Source organism: Rhinatrema bivittatum, chromosome 6 (assembly GCF_901001135.1).
Source record: "Rhinatrema bivittatum chromosome 6, aRhiBiv1.1, whole genome shotgun sequence".
Lineage (NCBI taxonomy): Eukaryota > Metazoa > Chordata > Amphibia > Gymnophiona > Rhinatrematidae > Rhinatrema > Rhinatrema bivittatum.
The window spans coordinates 349114698-349133090 of NC_042620.1; the positions used below are offsets into that span (position 1 = coordinate 349114698).

General features: G+C 47.1%; 1 protein-coding gene across 7 annotated transcripts in view; it reads left to right on the forward strand.

Annotated features, from left to right (window-relative positions):
* Positions 1–373: 373 nt before the first annotated feature.
* The window catches only part of ARHGEF6 (Rac/Cdc42 guanine nucleotide exchange factor 6), a 386722-nt gene continuing 368702 nt past the window's right edge, over positions 374–18393 (forward strand). For 2 of the 7 annotated variants that reach the window (XM_029607801.1, XM_029607800.1), the window contains exon 1: positions 380–673. The gene's annotated coding sequence lies outside the window, so the exon portion shown is untranslated. Of the gene's footprint in view, positions 674–18393 lie in introns of all 7 variants that reach the window. The other 5 variants (XM_029607806.1, XM_029607805.1, XM_029607803.1 and 2 more) reach the window with 5 other exon arrangements.

The window sequence follows — 18393 nt, forward strand, 5'->3', positions numbered from 1 at the left end:
TCTTGGGTCTCAGAGAAAAATCCCTCTCTCCTTCAGCAGATTTGGGGCTTGTAGTGATTTCTAGAGTTCTCTTTTCTTCCTCTCTTCCGTATTCTGCAGCCGCCACTGTTGTTTCTGCCATTTCTGATTGGCGGCTGCTAATGAGTCATCACTCTCCGACAGTGGGCTGTGGTACCCGAGGCAAAGAGCAAAAGACGTCAGCATCATAGAGGGCTGTTAACAGTCAGCTATCCAATCGCCCAGCCCCAAAATAGCCCAAACCGCACATAAATATGTTTCCTGCACAACGGAGGGAAACAAAAGTTCAATTAAGAGTGAAATAGCCCAATCTGGCAATATGAAAAACTGAATTTATTTGCTTCCTGATCTGCAAGCGAAAGCCAGATCCCGATTGACTGTCTTCTGCACGTCCTCGTTGGTCACTAAAGTGCTGTGTTCTGATTGGCCGGCGTCCCTTTCCTGCTCAGCGCGCTATCTCTTCCTGTCAGTGGAACTAGGGAGAGGCTCTGCAGACCCAGCGTAGTGCTTGTGTGTAAGTAGATGTTAGTGCTGGGGCTAGCGCTACAGCATGGGCATTGGGTTAGTCATGGCCCGAACCGGGCCCTATGCTTAAAGCTTGCAGCTGGACTCGCAGACTGTGCACGCGGGAGATCTGTACTGGCGGCTGGCTTCGGTGAGCACTCTGTAAACTTTCAGGCAGTGAGGTTTCGCTGTAAAGCCTGATGACTCTGCTTTGATTAGTACACCGGAAGGATGTTTTGGTCTCGACTGCTTGTTTCCGTGTCACAGGGTGGAGAGATGTTGATTTCCTTTCCATGCCATGCTCCTTTTGATTGGTGATAATAGTAAAGGGTCACTCCCTTCGGAGGTTATAAATACGTATATGCATCATTGTCTCCACCCCTGATACTGTAGGTCAGTGCTGGGAATGAGAGAGTAAGGTACTCTGACACAATATCTATGACATCATTTATTAATGTGACATCATGATAATATACGTTATTTACAGAAAGTTATTTACATACCACATGATTGCATATGCTATCCAGCACCCTTCGTGTCATCAGCCTTGTATCGAGGAGTCGTCAGGTCAGCAAAGGCGAGAAGGGGGTTTTCAGTGTCCAGCACTCTATACGTCTATAGAGGCAATATCTCCTACTCCCGCCGGACACTGGAAAGTCCTGCTCTTTTATATCGTGCCGTAAACAAGTGTGCGTGCGAGAGAGAAATGATTGATCACTATCCCCCCATGTTATGTATCAACAGTTGCTACTGCCCAGTCGGCTTCATCCTGTCCCTCGCATGTAGGCAGTTGATCAGACCACCGTATTCCTGACAGGGAGCCAGAAAGCTGAGCAGCACAACCTGTTTAACAAGAACATGTTTATCCTACACTCCACCCTTGATCAATCATTCTCCAATGCAGGCACCACTGCATACGAAGCCACTGTAGTGGTATAGTTACTTTGACGTGCTATTTTATGCACTCGATAGGTAAGATAACATGTACACACTAGGCACAGGAGGCATACACACATTACAATAAGGATAGGATGAAAAATCCAATTCAGAGTCATTGTAGCAGTAGCGGAACATCCGAAAAACACATCCCACCAAGAATGAGAGGTGTCTTTTATCAATTGTTGTTGTAAATGTAGTAGGCGTTCCTTGGCAAAGTCCGCTCAAAGCAGGGCACCAGTTACAGCAATGTCCACATGTCTCAGGGTCTGTTTCAATGAATCTGAGGTATTCAATACCTTTCGCAGTTTAGTCAAATCCAACAATGGTGTCTTAAAGAATGATAAGTCCAACTTTACCCCCAATTGCGCATCAGCGATGTCCATTGGTGGTAAATAATATTGTCGAGAACCAAAAGTAAACCAAGTAACATTATACAGGCATCCTGTAAAAGTCAAATTATATACACATACAGTTTCAGGGAATGGAATTATGAAACCAGTTACATTATCAGGTAATATTAGAAGGCTACAATGTGCCAAAGCTTGCTGCAACGAGCAATCATCGGGTAATGTGGAATACATTAAAGGGCAAGCCAATCCCATTAGTGTAGGGGTACATATTGTATTGTCAATAGTGTGATTATTGGTGGTCCGTATCCAATTGTTAGTATGCAAAACTTGTATTAGCACACTTCCTCTTTCAGGAAGATAGACTGGGAAAGGAAGTGATGTAAATCCTGTGTCTGAGAGGAGGTGCTGTTCTTCCACTTGATAGTCCCCCGTCCGAGGTTACTTCTACAGGCTGATATAGGGTGTGCACCATACCAATGATGGCAAAGAGGTTGATCGCCATAAACGGGAGGTGCAAGCCAACCTGTAGTGAGAGAACACATTGTTGGTTATTCCTTAGTTTACATCCGATACTGGGTACCTGTATCCAATGTTCATCTCCTTCTGGTAGTACAGTCAGTACTGCATCTTTGCCAACAGCTAAAATTTCACCTTTCCTAGGTTCTCTATGAGGTGTGAAGATCCATATTTTAGCTACTGGATGTAGTTTACTTGGATTGGAGGTGCTTCCAAAGGCACCTTGTCCTCGTGGAGTGGAATTGGGAATTCCCCATACCATTTGGTCTGTTACATAGGGAATAATAATCAATTGTACCATTTTGGTTTGGGCAGGAACGTAAATTTCTTTATTCGTCAAGTTGTGATACAGTACATATATGGGACCACGGTAGTCAGAATCAGTGATTCCCCCCAATACAGTTATGCCTTGTTTTGCCCAACTAGATCGAATACACAGCCATCCGAAATGTTGCTTAGGGATGCTGCACCCAATCTGTAAATCATACAATAAAGATTCATGGGGAGGTATCACTATAGCGGTGGGATTGGTTACATCATATCCCGCAGCTTCATAACTATTTTGGCGGGGCAATTCAATGTTTCCCGAAGCCGAGGCCTAGCAAATGATATTTCGGATCTGAGTAGAAGCGGGTTCCTGATTATATAACTTCTGGAAAGGAGTCTTTCTGTTCTTTTTTAAAGGTCTACTATTTAGCAGCTGTAGAGCTGTGGACAATACAGATTTCCACCCTTTCATGGTGGCAGATTTTGTAAGAGAGCGTAACATATTTTTTAATAATCCATTCATACGCTCAATAAGGCCGGCAGCTTGTGGATAATATGGAATGTGAAAGATCCATTCAATGTAGTTGTCTCTAGCATATTGCTGCACTAAGTTACCAGTAAAGTGAGTCCCTCTATCGCTCTGAACTTGTTTTGGTATTCCATAATACTGACTCATTTCATTTAAAAGTTTTAACGTAGCTTTCTGATTAGCCTCTGGTGCAGGCACAGCCATCATGATTCCACTAAATGTATCTACTGCCGAACATAAATATACATCTCCTCCACATTTTCGTAAATGGCCTATAAAATCTATTTGCCAAATAGTGGCAGGACTTAAACCACGATGGATATGCCCCTGCTCAATAGCTTGTGGTGACCTTGGATGTGTCAACTGACAATATTCACATTGTGTAAGTATGTTTTGAAAATCAGAGAGGGATCCTGGTATCCCTCTGGCTTGGGCCCACCTGTGAGTAGCTTCTGCCCCCAAGTGGCTACTTTTTTCATGTGCCCATTTTCATAGCCCCTGCTCGTTTGCGGTCGTGTCACTGGCTCGGATTTTTGCATGTTTATCTGCAATGGAATTGTACAGATTAGATAAATAAACATCTTTCACATGTGCGTCTACATGGAACACTGTAATATGCTTTTTGTGACACTCAGCCCAGATATTTTGCCAAATGTCAGCGCCCCATACCGGGCGGTGATGTATCTTCCATTGATCTTTATGCCATTTTGGCATCCACTGAGTCATTCCTTTCATGACTGCCCAACTGTCAGTATAAATGTGGCAATCCGTTTCCCCTTTTTGTAAAGCCATCCATATAGCATAAAGTTCCGCAAACTGGCTAGATTTGCCTTTCCCTTCCTCCTGACTTACTTCGTTTGTATGGGGATTATACACTACAGCCTTCCATAATCGCTCGGTTCCCTTCATTGTAGCCGAATCGTCTGTAAACCAAGCATGTAACTGCTGTTCTTTGGGTAATTGGTCGAATGGTACCCCGGTAGTAACCGGAGAAGGCGGAATATCCAATGTTTCTATCTGTTCTTTTTCTTGATTAATAGGAATTTCCGCTACCTGTTCATGGAGCATGGAGTGCCCAGCCAAGCCTGATTTCGCCTTGTCCTGGATATACCATTTCCATCTTGCAATGGAAGCTTCTTGCGCATACCCTAGCCGATGGGTATGCGGGGTGCTGTGTACCCACTGCATAATTGGGATTAAAGGGCGCATAAGGATTTCATGGTTCTGAGTTAATTGGTCTGTGTCTAACAAAGCCCAGTAACATGCTAGTAACTGCTTCTCAAAGGCTGAATACTGCCATGCAGCATCAGGTAATTGCAGCATCAGGTAATTTCCTGCTCCAAAACCCTAACGGTACTCGTTTACCGTCGTGTTTCTGCCACAGACTCCAGTCCGCATGACAAGATTGATTTATTTTATTTAACATTTTTCTATATCGACCTTCAAGGTTGAATACCATATCAGGTCGGTTTACATCGAACAGGGGTAGATCAGTATAACATAACGTAACATAAGGAACAATTTTTTTTATAATTAGCGGAGATACAAGCAGAGAAGCAAAAGTTACATAATAACAAGGACCTTGAACTTGGAAGCTGGTTCAGCTGGAAAAAGAAGCCTTACGAGGGTATTAAAATAAATACATTGTGAAATATCTGAGCTTGGTCTAGAGCTAGTTAGCTTATTAGGGTAGTAAACTAGTAAATGAGGTGAGTATTGGAGGGGCGAAGTTCGAACTTCATATTCATAAGTTGAGTAATTATCTAATGAAAGTTTGATGGATCCGGGAAGGCTTGTAAGAAGAGCCAGGTTTTAATTTTTTTTTAAATGTTGGTAAGATGAAAATGAAACTTGTAATTCTACTGGCCCCTCCCTGATAGGCCATAAGTCTAATGCTGTTTGGATAGCGACCTTAGCCTGATCAAAAGCATCTTGATGTAATCGTCCCCATTCAAATTTTTCCTTTTTTCGAGTGACTTTATACAATGGGGACAATATTTGCCCCAAATGTGGAATGTGTTGTCACCAGAATCCAAATAGTCCTATAAAATTCTGGGCTTCTTTTTGATTCTGCAGCGGGGAAAACAACAATATCTTATCCTTTGTCTTTGGTAAGATTTCTCTTTTACCATTCGACTACTGTATCCCCAAAAATTTCACAGTGTTGCTAGGCCCTTGTATTTTATTCTTATTAATTTTCCAACCTCTATTCTCCATATTTTCTACTACTTGTGCTAGAGCTATCGCTACTTGCTCTTCTGTATCCCCTTGTACTAATATATCATCAATGTAATGAGTTAATTAAGAACATAAGAACATAAGAAATTGCCATGCTGGGACAGACCAAGGGTCCATCAAGCCCAGCATCCTGTTTCCAACAGAGGCCAAAAACCAGGCCACAAGAACCTGGCAATTACCCAAACACTAAGAAGAACCCATGCTACTGATGCAGTTAATAGCAGTGGCTATTCCCTAAGTATAATTGATTAATAGCCATTAATGGACTTCTCCTCCAAGAACTTATCCAAACCTTTTTTGAACCCAGCTACATTAACTGCACTAACTACCTTCTCTGGCAACAAATTCCAGAGCTTTATTGTGCGTTGAGTGAAAAAGAATTTTCTCCGATTAGTCTTAAATGTGTTACTTGCTAACTTCATGGAATGCCCCCTAGTCCTTCTATTATTCGAAAGTGTAAATAACCGAGTCACATCTACTCGTTCAAGACCTCTCATGATCTTAAAGACCTCTATCATATCCCCCCTCAGCCGTCTCTTCTCCAAGCTGAACAGCCCTAACCTCTTCAGCCTTTCCTCATAGGGGAGCTGTTCCATCCCCTTTATCATTTTGGTTGCCCTTCTCTGTACCTTCTCCATCGCAACTATATCTTTTTTGAGATGCGGCGACCAGAATTGTACACAGTATTCAAGGTGCGGTCTCACCATGGAGCGATACAGAGGCATTATGACATTTTCCGTTCTATTAACCATTCCCTTCCTAATAATTCCTAACATTCTATTTGCTTTTTTGACTGCTGCAGCACACTGAGCCGATGATTTTAAAGTATTATCCACTATGATGCCTAGATCTTTTTCCTGGGTGGTAGCTCCTAACATGGAACCTAATATCGTGTAACTACAGCAAGGGTTATTTTTCCCTATGTGCATCACCTTGTACTTGTCCACATTAAATTTCATCTGCCATTTGGATGCCCAATCTTCCAGTCTTGCAAGGTCCTCCTGTAATGTATCACAGTCTGCCTGTGATTTAACTACTCTGAATAATTTTGTATCATCCGCAAAATTGTATGTCTTTTGGACAATCATACCTTTCTAAATCTTCTGCCACCCTCCGGTGACATAAGGTAGGGCTATGTAAGTATCCCTGAGGTAGTCTAGTGAAGGTATACTGTCATCCTTCCCACGTGAAGGCAAATTGTTCTTGGTTTTCTTTACAGATAGGAATTGTGAAAAAAGCATTTGCTAAATCAATTACGGCGTACCACTTCCCTGAATGTTGCTGTATCTGCTCTACCAATGTTACAATATCGGGGACCGCGGCAGTCAGAGGGTCCGTATTTTTGTTCAAAGCCCTGTAATCTACTGTCATTCTCCACGAACCATCTGTTCCCTGTACGTACAAGGATCAGTCCAGACTGCTGGGTTATGCCTCCCCTCCAGCAGATGGAGTCAGAGAGAAAATTGTAAGCACCCCCTAGATATACTGGTGTGCCACCTACGATCCCTCAGTATTTTCTCTGACTCCAGCAGATTGAGAGGCATATCCTGCGGTCCTGTCTGTGCTGTCTAGCTTTCAAATTATTTACAGGTGTTCTTTATTAATTTATTAATTTCTGACTAGATCAACTGGTTTATTTCTTTGTGTTTAAAAAAAAAAAAAAAGGGAAAGTTATAGTATACATTTAGTTTTTGTTCAGGTTCTTTCTGTTTCTTCTGTTCCGTGGGCGCAGCGTAAAGGCAGGCAGTGAGAGCGCTGCTCTCACTAATTCTTTCCCGGATTAGTGTGTCCCTTTTTGGTCCTGGGGGAGAGTTTACCGGTGGGCCGGTCACCCTCCCCCCCATTACAGTGTTACCGGAGTTTTCACTCTGAAGGGGGCTTTCTTGTTACTTTAAAAAAAAAAAAAAAATCTAAGGAAAGGGGGACATTTAAGTCCTGTTGGCGGCAGGCAGTGCCCTGATGTACAGCCCCAGCCTGCCGCGCTTCATACCTTGACCAGGGACTCCGGAGGGGGCGGTGATTCCACCCAGCGTCTTTTGGCTCTCCCCAGTCTGATCTTTTTTGGCGTGCTTTTTCTTCATGGCCTCTGATGCCGCATTCTTCGGCCTGCACGGCCTGTGGGAGGGCGGGGGCGCGACTCTCCCGAGAGGGTCTCTGCTCCCGCTGCATTCCCGGGGGCGAGGGACCCTCTCGGGGACCGAGCGCTGCCCGCAGCGGTCCGACCGTGTCCTCTTCGGTGCGGCTGGGGAGGGTGTCCGGAGCTCGATCTTTGTCCCCGCCTCTCATCGAAAGTGAGGCGGCGGCCATCTTGGAAACGCAGCAGTCGCCCGATTCAGCGTCGGAGGAGGGGGATTCCCCTCCTCCCTCCCCGCCTGATTTAAGCCCGCGCAGTGGCTCTGATCTGGAAGCTCCTCGGGCCCCCCCCCCCCCCTGACAAGACCTGCGGCGGCCACGCGGAAACGGCCAGTGCCTTTCTCTTCAAAATTTGTGCTTTTAATGCACATAGCCTTTTTAGAGGCTCAAGCAGGTTGGGAGCCAGATGACCCCCCCCCCCTCACAAAGATTCCTAAAGTGCTGCCGGTTCAGGAGAAAGCCGGGACTCAGGAGAAGGCAGGGGTGCAAGAGAAAGCCGGAGCGCGGGCTCTAGGGGGCACGGGTGGTCCGGCGGATCTGGACATCACCCAAGACTCGCCTGATGGCGCAGGGACGGAAGTCCCCGACGCTCAGGGGTCTCTAGATGGGGATGACCCCATGGTTTTATGCCTGTTTAAAAAAGATGAGCTCAATTTTTTGATCCTTCATGTTTTGAAGGAGTTAGAAATCCCAGCGCCGCAGCATGAGGTGGATACTTCCACAGGGGATGTAGCGATGGCGGGTCTGAGGGCCCCTCCACAGACGTTCCCTTTTCATCCCAAGGTGTTACAGATTATTTCTAAGGAATGGGACGTCCCGGAAGCATCCTTGCACGTTAGCAGGGCAATGAATAAATTATATCCCCTGCCATCGGAGTCCTTGGAGGTCCTCAAGGTCCCTTCGGTGGACTCGGCAGTCACAGCCGTGGTTAAGCATACTACCATTCCCGTCACTGGAGGGGTAGCCTTGAAGGATCTCCAGGACCGGAAGTTGGAAATTTTATTGAAGCGCATCTTTGAGGTGGCGGCATTGGGGGTCCGAGCAGCGGCTTGTAGTAGTTTGGTCCAGAGGGCCACTCTACGCTGGTTTCAGCAATTACTTTCAACACAGGAGCTTCCGCCGGACGAAGCAGAACAGGCCAACTCTGTGGAAGCCGCGGTCGCTTACACTGCGGACGCATTGTATGATTTGCTACGAACCTCGGCCCGCACTATGTCATCGGCGGTGGCAGCTAGGCGTTTGCTTTGGCTCCGTTGTTGGTCGGCGGATACCTCTTCCAAGTCGCGTCTTGGATCCTTTCCCTTTAAGGGTAAATTGTTGTTTGGTGAGGAATTGGACCAACTCATCAAGGACTTGGGTGATAATAAGGTATATAAGTTGCCAGAGGACAAGCCACGTCAGTTTCGTTCCTTCGGAAATACCCGGACCCGCTTTCGGGGGCAGCGCCGGTTTCATATGGGAAGGGGAGGTCCCTTTCCACAAAAACAGCAGGGACCCAGGTCTCAACCTTGGACTCCTTCCTTTCGGGGCAGGCGACCTCAGCGATTGGGATCCTCGCAGAATTTTGCCACTGGCAAACCCGCACAATGAAGTCGCGCAGGCCCATTCCTCCCTTCCGTTCATCGGAGGTCGGTTGTCCCTGTTTTGGGAGGAATGGGTCAAAGTCACTTCAGACCAATGGGTCCTCGACGTTGTTCGCTACGGTTACGAGTTGGAGTTTGCTCGGCCCCTCCGGGATCATTTTATGATATCGCCTTGCGGTCCTCCAGAAAAACAACTTGTTATCACCCAAACTGTGAACCGGTTGCGGACCCTGGGGGTGGTGATGCCCGTTCCACTGGCCAAGACCAGGACGGGCCGGTATTCCATTTACTTCGTGGTCCCAAAGAAGGAAGGCACGTTCCGTCCAATTTTAGATTTGAAACAAGTAAACAAGGTCTTGCGCGTTCCCCGGTTTCGCATGGAGACATTATGGTCTGTTATTGCGGCCGTCCACAAGGGAGAATTTTTGGCTTCTTTGGATCTAGCCGAGGCATATCTTCACATCGGAATCAGGGAACGTCATCAGAGGTGTTCCCCCAACACCATGAATCTTTGCAAAGATTCATGGTGTTGGGGGAACACTTCCAGTTTTGCGCCCTTCCGTTCGGGTTGGCCATGGCTCCGAGAGTGTTTACCAAGGTTCTCGTAGTAGTCGCGGCTTTTCTGCACCGTCAAGGCATACTGGTGCATCCCTACCTCGACGATTGGCTCATCCAGGCAAAGTCGGAGGACTTGTGCAAGCGGGTGGTCCAGTTGCTAGTGAAGCAGCTTCAGTCGTTAGGTTGGGTAATCAACTTTGCAAAGAGCCAGCTGGTTCTGAGTCAGCAATTGGAGTTTTTGGGAGCCCGATTCGATACCCGGCTGGGCAAGGTATTCCTGACTCAGCAGAGAATGGTAAATCTGATGGTTCAGGTGCAGAACCTACTGGATCTCCCCTTACCCATGGCCTGGGATTATTTACAAGTCATTGGGCATATGGTTTCTACTCTGGAGATGGTGCCGTGGGCTTTTGCGCATATGCATCCTTTGCAAAGGGCTCTTCTTTCTCGCTGGGATCAGAGGTCCGAGGATTACGGCCTGGAGTTGCCACTGATGGAGCCGGCCTGGTCAAGCCTGGCCTGGTGGTTGGTCCTGGAACATCTCTTGCAGGGAGTGGACCTAGATCCTCCTCTGTGGATTGTCGTGACAACGGATGCCAGTCTGTCAGGCTGGGGAGTGGTCTGTCAATCCAGAGCGGTGCAGGGGACGTGGTCTCCTCACCAAGCCTCTTGGTCCATCAACCGTCTGGAGACCAGAGCGGTACGTCTAGCCTTGCGCCAACTTCTCCCGATGGTGCAGGGTCGGGCGGTACGAGTTCTATCGGACAACGCGACCACGGTAGCATATATAAATCGCCAGGGAGGCACAAAAAGTCGGCCAGTGGCGGTCGAAGCGTCTTTGTTAATGGCTTGGGCAGAGCGTCATCTATCCCGCATCGCAGCCACCCACATTGCAGGTGTGGACAACATTCAAGCGGATTTTCTCAGTCGACAACAATTGGACCCAGGAGAATGGGTGCTGTCGGCCGAAGCAATGGATCTCATCACCCTGCGTTGGGGGGTTCCGCGTCTGGACCTGATGGCGACTCGGCACAATGCAAAGGCGGCGCGTTTCTTCAGCCGCAGACGGGAGCACGGGTCGGAAGGAGTGGATGCACTCGTGCTTCCATGGCCTCGTCACATCCTCCTCTATGTGTTTCCTCCGTGGCCCCTAGTAGGCAAGGTGTTAAGGCGTATCGAATCACTTCGCGGTCGAGTGATTCTCGTGGTTCCAGAGTGGCCGAGACGCCCATGGTTCGCGGATCTCGTCAATTTCGCGGAGGACGGGCCTTTGCGCCTGGGGCATTTCCCGAACCTCCTTCGACAGGGGCCAGTATTTTTCGATCTGGCGGATCGCTTTTGTCTGGCGGCTTGGCTCATGAGAGGAGGCAGTTGAGGAAGAAAGGATACCCGGAAGCTGTCATTTCCACGCTTCTCCGTGCGCGTAGGCCTTCAACTACACTTACTTATGCTAGAGTGTGGAAAGTGTTTGACTCATGATGCGGTGTCTCCAAAATATCGCCATGTCGGGCTTCTGTAGCTCATATCCTTACCTTTTTGCAGGATGGATTGAAGAAGGGTTTGGCCTACAGTTCTCTGAGAGTTCAGGTGGCGGCTCTGGGTTGTTTGAGGGGTAAAGTTGAAGGATCCTCCCTAGCGTGTCACCCAGATGTGGCCCGATTTTTACGAGGCGTTCGGAACTTGCGTCCTCCTCTGAGGGTCCCTTGCCCTTCCTGGAATTTGAACTTAGTCCTCAGAGGCCTCAACGCGGCCCCTTTGAACCTCTACGGCGAACATCCTTAAAGGATTTAACACTAAAGGCGGTGTTTCTGGTAGCCATCGCGTCGGCACATCGGGTATCGGAGTTGCAAGCTCTTTCATGTAGAGAACCGTTCTTGCGTATTTCGGATTCCGGCGTGTCCTTGAGAACGGTCCCTTCCTTCTTACCTAAGGTGGTATCGGCCTTTCATGTTAATCAGACGGTAGAATTGCCTTCTTTCTCGGCAATAGAGCTGCAGTCTTCTCAAGGTCCAGATTTGAGACGTTTAGATGTTCGTCGAGTACTCCTGCGTTATTTGGAGGTCACCAATGACTTTCGGAGGTCGGATCACTTGTGTTGTGGCAGGGTCCAAAGAAGGACCTACAGGCATCCAAAGCAATTATTGCCCGTTGGTTGAAGAATGCTATCGCGTCTACATACATTGGTTGTGGTAAGTCTGTTCCTGAGGGGCTCAAGGCACATTCCTTGCGTTCTCAGGCAACTTCGTGGGGTGAAAGTCAACTGGTTTCTAGCCAAGAGATTTGCAGGGCGGCCACATGGAAGTCGTTGCATACCTTCGCTAGACATTATCGGCTCGATGTTCGAGGGCCGTCCGCTGACTCCTTTGGAAGCAGTGTAATTCGAGCGGGACTCTCTGGGTCCCACCCCAGTTAAGTCGGCTCGGGTACATCCCAGCAGTCTGGACTGATCCTGGTACGTACAGGGAAAGGAAAATTAGTTTCTTACCTGATAATTTTCGTTCCTGTAGTATCAAGGATCAGTCCAGACGCCCGCCCGAGACTGTGTTCACGAGAGTCCGCTCGAACTTCTTCCTGTAATTTTGATCCGGTAAGTGCTTACCCGTTTCATTTACGTTTGAGTTTGGTTAATTATTTACAGAATGTTAGTACTTGTTTTAAAGCATTTTACTACTTGATCTAGTCAGTTTTCCAGTCAGTTGCCATATTTAAGGCTTCGCTACTTTGGTGGAGGGGTGGTTGTTTTCCATTTCCTTCTGCTTTGATTATACTGAGGGATCGTAGGTGGCACACCAGTATATCTAGGGGGTGCTTTCAGTTTTCTCTCTGACTCCATCTGCTGGAGGGGAGGCATAACCCAGCAGTCTGGACTGATCCTTGGTACTACAGGAACGAAAATTATCAGGTAAGAAACTAATTTTCCTATTTCTTCACTGGCCAGATGGGATTATTCCAATCGCTAGTGGTTGGAATTAGCACCCCCGCTTCCTGTAAATCCTTAATTGTTTCTGTTATCTCTTTATGTCCGCCAGGTATCCGGTATTGCTTTTGGCATACTGGACCCCTTGTTTTAGGCATAGCTATTTCTGGTCCCACAGTTCTACCCACTATTATTGTTCTGGATAGATATACTGGTCTATTGTTTTCAAATGCTACTTGCTTTCTTGGCGCCTTTCCAAACAACATTTGCCCACATGTTGTATTCAACTTAAGTCCCTGTAACAGATCCATCACAATTATATATTCCTTAATGGGTACATTTACTACCTTAGCTTGAGGAATTTTGTATCCTCCCACGACTAAAGAAATTATGGTTCGTTTTCCTATCACAGTTTTTCCTCCGAGATCCGCTAATTCTACTTTTTGCCCCCCATGTTTCTTGGGATTTCCAAATATTAAAGTGGCCTCCGCCCCCGTATCTACTAAAGCCATCACCTGTTGTGCCCCATTTTGCCATTGTATTTCTACCCCAATATGGGGGCGATTATCCATGGTGACTGCAGCGATTTGGGGGGTATGGCCTTTTTCCTATTGTGCCCAGGATAAGTCCGAATACAGTCTGGTACTATTGACCTCCTGAGGTGGGGCGCTGGGTTGTACGGACTCAGACTCGTTTATGAAGGGGTTTGTAGCATTTACCTCTTGCTCTTTTTTCTCTTGCAACAATTGGTTCATCTTTGTTAGTAACACTTTTCCCCAGTCTTCCTCCCTTTCCACGTAAACTTTCTTTTGTTTACCCTTGCATTTTTGCAGATACAATTTATACATATCTTTGGTTGGAATACCATCTATTTTCTCTTTAGCCACTCCGGCAGCTATCAATGCTGCAAACATATCTCTCCTTGACACCCGTGCGTCCGTATCTCGGTTTTGGAGATCCCTGTATCCCTTTCGAATACCTTCTCCTCTGTCACATACTTCGCCTTTAAATGTGAAAGTCTTATCATTGCGCTCTTGTATCCCTAAATCTAGGACCTCTCTGATTGCCCGAATCAAATCTCCAATTTTCTTCCCAGCCGTATTTAATAGCAAGGTCAACATAATGGACCTGTGTGCCGGGATTACGGTATGCATAATCTCTGCCCGAGCCGTACCGGGCAGGGGTAGGTCCAGGAAATCTCCCTGCAAATTCCTCAGACACCATGTTTGCATGGTAATTTCTTTGATACGCTGAATGATATCATGCATATTATATAATGGTTTGTTACTGACGGGCCAATCTAATACAGTGCTACACCTTGTTTTAGTGGCAGCGGCAACTACTCAAAATAAGTCCGTCATGTCCCCTTGCCAAACTACTGTTCTGATAGCTGCCCTTACCTCAGGATCGGTAGAAATCATAGTGAATCTTTTAACATCTTTTTGATCAATCATAATGTCTCCCGCCCCCGATTCATATAATCTCACTAGCCAGCGGTCAATAGGTTCTCCTGGCTTTTGCCCCATGCGATCCAATATCTCACTTACTTCTTGTTGGGTGAAGTCTTCCATTACTTGTGTACCCTCCTGTTCTATAGCTCTACCATCGCTGGTCTGCTTTAATTTACGCCTGACTATGGGACAGGCTTGCTCTATGGGGGGAGGGGGTATTACTGCCTCCTCCTCACTGTCCGTAGAGTCCCATATGTCCCCGTCCCATATCTCTGGATCCCAGTCATCTTTCATAATACATGCTCGTATTTTAGAATGATTTACTCTTCCTCTTCGTTTTCTACATTTGTGTTGTGCTACCTGCACAGCGGCTCGTTTGGCCACCGTCTGATAATGTTCTGTCTTCTGTTTAAACGTCTCTAAGTGACACCTAAGCATAACATTATCTTTGAGGAGGTTGTCTATCTTTCGCTCTAGTTCAACTAATTTCTCTTGCAACACGCTTTTTTGTTCATGACATTTCCTATATTCTGTTAATACTACCCATCCTCTCTGTCTCACTGTCCCCAATTCTTTTCCTTTTATTACGGGGACCTGTTGGAGTTGATTTACAATATCTAAAGGTTCTCCTCCTATATCCCAAGCCTCCGCGAGCCCTGTATTCATAGCCCATTCCTGGGCCAACATTTTATACGGGGTTTTTTCCCATCTGGGAATTTTTAGATCCACCGGGCTTGGTGGTTCGGATGTCTCTTTTCCGTTTTTCCTTTTAAATAGAGACATCCTGTTCAGTGACGCCAAATGTTGGGAATGAGAGAGTAAGGTACTCTGACACAATATCTATGACATTTATTAATGTGACATCATGGTAATATACGTTATTTACAGAAAGTTATTTACATACCACATGATTGCATTTTATTACCCTGTTCACTCTTATCCTAGTTTACTCCCCTGTTTTAATGTAATCGCATTCTTACATGCTTGTTATTGTTATAATGTAAACTGAAATGATATGTAACTTTGCTACATGAATTGCGGTATATAAAAATGTTAAATAAATAAATAAATATGCCATCCAGCACCCTTCGTGTCATCAGCCTTGTATCGAGGAGTCGTCAGGTCAGCAAAGGCGAGAAGGGGGTTTTCAGTGTCCAGCACTCTATACGTCTATAGAGGCAATATCTCCTACTCCCGCTGGACACTGGAAAGTCCTGCTCTTTTATACTGTGCCGTAAACAAGTGTGCGTGCGAGAGAGAAATGATTGATCACTATCCCCCCATGTTATGCGTCAACAGTTGCTACTGCCCACTCGGACTCATCCTGTCCTTGGCATGTAGGCAGTTGATCAGACCGCCTTATTCCTGACAGGGAGCCAGAAAGCTGAGCTGCACAACCTGTTTAACAAGAACATGTTTATCCTACAGTCAGGGATATCCAAACCAGACCTGTTTGTGGCACTCTAGGACCAAAGTTGCCTAGCTCTGCTGTATGTGTGCCTCTCCTAGCTTATCCTTCCAAGGGTGGTACTTCCCACCTTTATGACTGTAGGTTTTACAACCTGGAGCAAGAACTAAACATAGTGGGAACTTTTTATTTATTCTTTCTGTAGGTGGTAAAGAGCACATTTAAAGGGAGACTGTGTTTATAATAATATTTTGTATTTCTAGAGCACTTTGGTTCAAGGTAGTTTACAGCAGTTTTTTTTAAGTATGCTAAGTCCCTGCTTTTGAGAGCTTACCAGCTAAGTGATTACCTAAAGTAAGGGGAAGATAAAGTAAATTGTGTAAAGTCACAAGGAATAGTAGTGAAAGAAGCAGGTTTTGATCCTTGGTTTCTCTAGTGCATTGCTCTTAACTACTAGGCCAGGGGTGAGCAAACTTTTGAACTGCAGTACTCTTCCATTCATCGCAGTTGGTTGGGGACCCCCTCTCTCCCAAGGTTAATACGTATATATATGTAACCACCTCTCATTTCAGTGGTCTCTCTTGTATTTGTGTGGTTTTAATCTCTGCTACATATATATAAAAGTTTATTACACAAAGGTGAAGGGTATTCACCAGGCAGCTGCACAGTCAACTAGTGGCTCAAGGCCACCATTTCCTAGCGTGTAGCCAGATGGACTCAGGACCAATGGGATATGTGCTTCTCTGCTAGCAGATGGAGACAGAGTCAAGTTTCAAAGCTGACGTTACCCTAGATCTACCCTGCAGTGACCTCAGCCATTCAGTATTTCTCCATCTCCTAGCAGATGTGGATTCTGCCTTCCCTATCGGGAAAACAGTACTCTTTTTAGAAAAGGAAATTTTACCTTTAAATTGGAGAAAGATAGAGCCCCGCTTTCCTGCGGTGATACTTAATGGACCCTCCACCAGTTGAGAATTCCTGAGGTGATTTCCGAGATCCTGCAGAGGTTTGCCTTGGTCCTGTAGCCAATTCCCGGCGAGGACTTTGCTGCTGAAGCAGCTGAAAAGCAGTGGGTGCAGGAAGCCGAGCATGGCGGTGATGGCCTAAGCCCTCTCCCCCGCAGCCAGAGACCGTCTCTGTACTCAGCCGGTAAGCGCTGGGCCCAGGTAAGTAGAGAAGATCTCCTCTTATCCAGAGATGTGGAAGGTCTTCAGTAAGTCTTCCCTACAGTCTCATTGCTTGGCTGTCATGCCAACATCGTTCACGACCCCAATAGGGAAAAAGAAGGGGGTTTACGAGTGGGTTGAGCGGCCCCCCAATGGGCTAGGCCCCACTTCAGGCTCAGTGGGTACTCCACATGGTGGGCCACGGCGGCGCCATCTTGTGCGCACAAACTACAGGGTATTATGGCCCCGGCAGCAAAGAAGCTCAAATGACACTCCCTTTGTGCTGCCTGCACAGCCTGACCTTCGGAGGATGGGTCAGCCACGACCTTATCTGGCAGCACCCCGGACCTGAGCAATTTTGGGGTGGCGTCCCCCCTGGGAGAGGGCAGTTCAACGGCACTTACCCCAGTTCCTCCTGGGCTAAATATGGACCCAGCGGCCTTCTCTTGGTTGGAATTCTTTCAGGGCCTACAAGCCTTTGTTCAGGTGCAGTCAGCTACTGCCCCTGCCCGGCCAGAGCCCTAGCTGGGAAGGCTCGCCTGACCAAGTGTATCCCTGACAGGGACTTGGACACCACAGACGACGAAGGGGTTGCGGATTCATTGGAGGATGGGGAAATCCCTCCAGGCCTGGAGCTATTCTGGACCATGCTTCGATTTTTCCACAGAGATGAATTACCGGCCTTGGTCTCCTAGACCCTGGGAGTTCCTGGCACGGACCCTATGTCAGAACCAAGGAAAAATCCCATCCTGGTTTCTCTATGGAAAGCCTCTTGCTATTTCCTGATGCTGGAAGCCATCAAGGAGTTGATTGACCTGGAATGGGCAGTTTTAAAGGAGGTAGGGCCCTGGAGGTCTTATACCCTCTGGACCCAGTAGCCAAAGAAAGCCTGCATTTCCCGAAAGTGGACGCCCTGGTCTGTGCTGTCTCAAAGTGAACAACTATCCCAATAGAGGGAGGAGCGGCCTTGAAGGATGCTCACGATAGGCGGTTGGAATCCATCCTTAAGCATGCCTTCGACACGATAGCAATGACACTGCAGATTGCTTCCTGTTGTGCTCTGGTAGCTCATTCATGTCTGCTTCTCTCGAGAGAGGCAGATAGCTCAGGGGCGCATACCAGAGAGACGATCGAGTCCACCACGGCCTTCCTAGCGGATGTAAGCTCGGACCTAGTACACACCTTGGCCAGAGGGGTAGCCTCAGTGGTGGCGGCCAGAAGACAGATATGGTTACAAAATTGGTTAGCAGACGCGACCTCTAAGGCAAACCTCACAAAGATGCCCTTTAAGGGATCCCTCCTATTTGGTAGCAAATTGGAAAACTAGCCGGTAAGTGGAGTGAATCTCCAGTGCCTTAGCTACTGGAAGATAAGAAAAAGAGGTCACAGCGTCCCTCTCCCATGAGGGGTTGGGCTAGGGCTCCCAGTGCTTCTGGCCCTACACAAACTTGTCATTTCAGACATCTCGGTCCTTGGAAAGGTCTCGGTCCTTTCGGAACCGACAACCAAAAAGAGGAACAGGTTCAGGCTCAGGTTCGACCCAAAATTCCCAATGAAGTTTGGCCGACCCATCCACGAGATGAGGAGATAGGGGGTTGACTATCCCTCTTCTTTCAGCAGTGGGTCGAGATCACTTTGGACAAATGGGTACTGGCCATCATACAAGAAGGATACACTCTATTTCGCTGCATCCTTCGGGACATATTCATGATGTCACCTTGCCATTCCCAGCACAAAAAACTGGTAGTGGAATCCACGTTGATAAGGCTCCTCAGTTTGAGGGCTATAGCCCTGGTATGTATGCCCCAAGTAAATA